Consider the following 6,265-nt stretch of genomic DNA (forward strand, 5'->3'; position numbering starts at 1 on the left):
CAGACTCCTTAATCAAATCGGTTATATTTTTACAAAAGTTTTAGCTGATTACCAATATGCTTCTTGCATGACACCTGTTACCAACTGTCAACATTTTACATCTAATTGCCTCAAGCGAAGGACACTTTCTGGAAAGCTGGACTGAACGAAGTCATCTGATGTAACCGATGCCCCTTCTGGATCATATAGACCCTAGTTCTATGAGTTCTATGACATAGTGGTAAATTGGTCATGTCAGAGACATGGAAAAGAATTCATTTTGGGACTCAGCTGTAAAGAAGAATTGTTAAATATTGCTACTTTTCTTTCGTTTTGTACCCGGGGTTTTGTATAGATGAAGGTGAATGAGATGAGTGTAAATAAATAAATAGTGGTAACCAAAATACAGTGTAAGGATCGTTCTATGTGGATTCGGTTTTATCTAAAAAAATAGAATAAGAATATGCCTAAGGTCATCAGAATGCTTTAATATAAAGTCTGAAATAGCGGTCATTATATTAATGCATACGCTGTGAAATAGGAAAACGATCAATACACGTAACATTTATTCGCAATTCAATTCATCATTTTGTAAAAGGGTTTGACCTATATTTGAAAAAAATTAATGTTTTGCTGCGAGTGTTACAGAAATTGGAATTAGAACAAAATGTAAAGCCATGCCAGAAAATAGCAAGTAACAATGGTAATAATAGAAATGTGATTGGGTATGATACAAGAAATAATTAGATTGAAGATAACCTGGAAATTGAAGACAAAATATAGGCTTGTGTGACAAGCACCAAAGGGACTGAGACAATGGTACTCAGTAGGTTTTGTACTTGGTTGGCAAGTAGGGAGATTACAGGTTTAGATGAAGACTAATTTTAATTAATTTAAGTTTATATTAAAGCATTCTGATGACCGTAGGCTTATTCTTCTTATTCTTCAAAGTTCCCTGGGAGAATACTTATGTTAATGAAAATAACCTGAGACTCCTAGATTTAAGAAATGAAAAATTTTAAATGAAATATAGAGAATCGCCATGATTGCGGCGAAAAACGAGGAAGATATTAAATAAAAATTCCCTTTAAAAGGGAAGGCCAGCCTCAATGCAGAAGAGGTCTTGTAAATAGTTTGGGTCACCGTGAAAGGCATTTTTTAGGATCACGCTTACATCCATGTTACATGACAGTTCACCAAACCATCAATGGTGAGAACGTGCACACTGAAACAGCAAAAAGCATTAACTCATATAACTCCTGTCAACTCTTTAATTCATTACTCCAAATTATTCTGTATTTCTGTCTGTACTGCTTTTTACCCATGCTTATTATTAAAATCAAGAAATACACTGCAGTTGTTAGTTAATTCGCTATGTAAACTCAACTTACATGCACATTTTATTTTTAAATGATTTTATATTATTTTATGAATCAAATAAAAACTAGAGCAACTGTGCCCTTTGCAAGGGCACGAGGTAAGTTAGGCGTATGACTGTGATGACATCATCACGCAGCAATACTGTGCAACGTTAAATTTGACCCGACCTTTGTCTTCGGTTCACCTTTTCGGTTTCATATTCGGAGCAATGTTACATTTGACCTGACCTTTGACCTTGGATGACCTTTTCGGTTTTACACTCCCCAAGTGTTAGGGATCATTTGCCGCAAGTTGCAGCCTGATCGGAGCAACTTTAAATTTGATCTGACCTTTGAACTTGGATGACCTTTCCAGTTTCATACTTCTCAAGTGTCAGGGATTATTTTCCCCGAGTTGCAGCCCAATCAGAGCAACTTTAAATTTGACCTGACCTTTGACCTCGGATGACCTTTGTGGTTTAATACTTCCCAGGTGTCAGGGATCATTGTCCCCAAGTTACAGCCTCATCGGAGCACCTCCACATTTGACCTGACCTTTGACCTCACATGACCTTTGTGGTTTTATACTCTCCAAGTGTCAGGGATCATTTTCCCCGACTTACAGCCTAATTGGAGCAACTTCAAATTTGACCTGACCTTTGACCTCACATGACCTTTGTGGTTTTATACTCCCCAAGTGTCAGTGATCATTTCCCCCGACTTTCAGCCCAATTGGAGCAACTTTAAATTTGACCTGGCCTTTGACCTCACATGACCTTTGTGGTTTTATACTCCCAAGTGTCAGGGATCATTTTCCCAGAGTTACAGCCCAATCGGACCAACTTCAAATTTGACCTAACCTTTGACCTCACATGACCTTTGTGGCTTCATACTCTCCAAGTGTCAGGGATCATTTTCCCCGACTTACAGCCTAATTGGAGCAACTTCAAATTTGACCTGACCTTTGACCTCACATGACCTTTGTGGTTTCACTTCACATGACCTTTGCGGTTTCATACTCCCCAAGTGTCGGATCATTTCCCCCGACTTACAGCTCAATTGGAGCAACTTTAAATTTGACCTGACCTTTGACCTCACATGACCTTTGTGGTTTTATACTCCCAAAGTGTCAGGGATCATTTCCCCGACTTACAGCCCAATTGGAGCAACTTTAAATTTGACCTGACCTTTGACCTCACATGACCTTTGCGGTTTCATACTCCCCAAGGGTCAGGGATCATTTCCCCGACTTACAGCTCAATTGGAGCAACTTTAAATTTGACCTGACCTTTGACCTCACATGACCTTTGTGGTTTTATACTCCCAAAGTGTCAGGGATCATTTTCCCCGACTTACAGCCCAATTGGAGCAACTTTAAATTTGACCTGACCTTTGACCTCACATGACCTTTGCGGTTTCATACTCCCCAAGTGTCAGGGATCATTTCCCCGACTTACAGCTCAATTGGAGCAACTTTAAATTTGACCTGACCTTTGACCTCACATGACCTTTGTGGTTTTATACTCCCAAAGTGTCAGGGACCATTTTCCCTGACTTACAGCCTAATTGGAGCAACTTCAACTTCGACCTGACCTTTGACCTCACTTGACCTTTGTGGTTTTATACTCCCCAAGTGTCAGGGATCATTTGCCCCGACTTACAGCCCAATCGGAGCAACTTGTAATTTGACCTGACCTTTGACCTCACATGACCTTTGCAGTTTAATGCGGTCATATTTCAACATTTTACTTACCCCCCCATTATTTACCATTATTGCGTCATCTGTAGAAACTATAAAGTGGGATTATTGATTTTGATAAATGCATCATGGGAAGGCGTGATGCAGTTTTAGCCAAGATATCACCCCCCCACACACACACACCACCCCAACCAGTTCCGATACATTTCTTCAAGAAAGAAGAAAAGTACGTGTGTGCAGTACCAGTGCAGCACAAAAGCTTTTATAGTACTAATACCACTGCATCATTAACCTCACAATATTCAGATCAAATGTGATTGAATGAAGTCATTTCCCACAATGGCCTATTTCACAACCACATGTAATAGCTTCTAATACCATTGCCATCTCTACATGTACATGTACAAACAACTGCAATCACACCTATTTAAAGATATGACTATCTCAAGCAGTGCATAATACTGTTGTAGCTGTTTATGTCTAGCATACAGGCATCACATCACAAGTTACACTCAAGATATGTAACAAAATTGGCATCTGAACATACCTCAGTTTGTTTCGTGTGAATCGCCCACTTGCGGTTTCCAACACCCCAACTGGGCTGTTCCAGTTGAAATTCATACAACCTCTCCGGAAGACATTATCTTAATCTCCCACACAGGGCGTGTGAATTTCGAATGGGCCTACCTCAATGGGTGACTCCGTTTGTAATATTCACTCCCTGTGTGGACGATTCCAGTCATGTCTTGCATGAAGGGTGTATGGATTGCAGTTGGAATAGCCAAAATTTACATGTTTTGATGTATGGATTGCAGCTGCAATAGCCAGGCGGCGACTGGTATGATAGAGCCGGCAACTTGTGAAACCGCCCGGCCGTATGACATTTTCCACACGGTTGACGATGGAAATTTACTGAATTTAGAGAATGCACGGCATTCACCACCTGGCACTAGACCAATCGAGACGAAAATTTACACGTTTTGAAGCACAGACAGCAGAACCATTGCCTGTGGTTATCTCTTGTTTATCAAAACACTAGACTAGATGTCTCCATGTTTTGCCCCTAATTATAATGGGGGTGCGGCACATATGAGGCAAAACTGACCATTTCGGACCCCTGTGACCCCCTGGATGACCTCCGATATTAAAACATTTTAAGACTTTTGTAGCCACCTACCCAATACGGCTTGGGTATGCATTTGGTCGAAATCCGATCACGGATGTAGCACAAGTAGTAAATTGTGAGAAAGAAAGAAAGAAACAAACAGCGAGAAAATAATAAGTTAGGCTGCACGCCTAACTTAAAGATAGAAAGTGGACTCACTTTAGTTATGTGTCATTTTACAGTATTTATAATTTATAAAGTAAGACAATAATTTATTACAATCGCAAATTTCCAATTTGCGAGTGTTCTGTTTTTGGTCAGTTCTTCTTTATATCAGGCGGATTTATCCGCCTGATATACTGTGAAGCTCCTAAATCTTCTTCTTTCTTCTTTAGTAGAACCAAAAATTGCTACTAGTGCCAGACGCTTGAACCAGTTTTGACCAAACTTGGCCACAAGAAGCACTGACCTAAGCTTAATATAACTTCTACACGGATAGGGGTCAAAGGTCACGTAAAGGTTATTAGGGGTCGTTTTGTGAAAATCTTATAAATGCTACTCCTCCTTTAAATGACATGCTATGACCACCAATTATGGTCAGCAAGAACTGCTGGCCCACGCTTCAAATAAGTTGTACCACAGATTGGGGTCATAGTTCATGTAAGGCTTAATAGGGGTCATTTTGTGAAAATATTTGCGTGAAATGTAATGAAGCAGCTATCTTTAGAGGCAGCAATTTGGTAAGTAACTTGTGCTGGGAGACAGCTTGTCTGCTATTTTGATAACAAGTATATTGTTTCCAAGAAAGTGAAGTAAATATTATTAAAAACAGTATCCTAACCACAGGAATGACCAAACTGGACGTGTCTAAAATCGCCCAGTGGAATAGCCCATTTTGTGGTTAGTTAAATAGATTTAGATCACAGGGAATTATGGTGTCCCATGATGCATTTATGAAAATACACACTAAGGGTATATGGTAAATGCGATATAGTTGCCTCTGATTGCGCAATAATAGTGAATATTTGTGCGGTGGGGGTTTGGTGGTCAAATGTTATTCCTTCCCATGATGCATTTATGAAAATCAATACATACACACTGAAGGCTACTAGGTAAATGCTATATATAGTTTCTACCAAAATTTTGATATATGTCCGATTGAGCTAAAACTTAGTACATGTACAAATAATCATTGATATAAGGGGATCGTGAAACATCATCCGAGGTCATCCAAGGTCAAATGTTAAAGCTGCTCTGATGGGGCTGTAACTCGGGGAAAACAATCCCTCGCACTTGGGACACAGCAGCTAAAGGGAGTATCCCATCATGCATTGCAGTCTATCTGCTTGCTCCATAGCAAATGTATACAAAATATAAACAAGAGTCGCTTAGATATTGAGAGCTGTGGATAGTTTCACAATACTTTAGAGATCATATTTTTTCAAACAAAAGTCTAAGCTCCTCTGATATAAGCGAGTTATTGAAAGTTGAAGTGAGGGATTTTGTGTACACTTTCTATGGCACAAACAGTTTTATCATGGTACTGCAGAGCATGATGGGATACACCTATCAGCTGCTGTGCACTTGGGGAGTATAAAACTCAGGTCATCTGAGGTCAAAGGTCAGGTCAAATTGAGAGTTGCTCCGATTGACCTGTAACTCAGGGAAAACAATGCCTGGCACTTCAGGAGTATGAAACTGCAAAGATCATCTGAGGTCAAAGGTCAGGTCAAATTAAAAATTGTTCCGATCAAGCTGTAACTTGCAGAAAATTAGAAAATGATTCCTGACACTTCAGGAGTATGAAACCATAAAGGTCATCCAAGGTCAAAGTTCAGGACAAATTTGGAGTTGTTCTGATCGGGCTGTAACTTGCGGAAAATGATCCCTGACACCTGGGGAGTAAAGGTCATCCAAGGTCACTGGTCAGGAAAGGTCACATGTTAAAGTAGGCCCGATTGAACTTAAATGCAAATTATCCTTGAGTTGAGAGAGTATGAGTTGTCAACCTGAGTTTACCCACGGTCAAAGGTCAAATGAGGTAAATCGGAAGTCACCGCCTGATATTTGTGGCTTGTGAGCCACAGTAGCTCTAGTTCTTTCTTTCTTTCTTCTGTCAAACTT

Source organism: Amphiura filiformis, chromosome 16 (genome assembly GCF_039555335.1).
Source record: "Amphiura filiformis chromosome 16, Afil_fr2py, whole genome shotgun sequence".
NCBI classification, from domain to species: Eukaryota; Metazoa; Echinodermata; class Ophiuroidea; order Amphilepidida; family Amphiuridae; genus Amphiura; species Amphiura filiformis.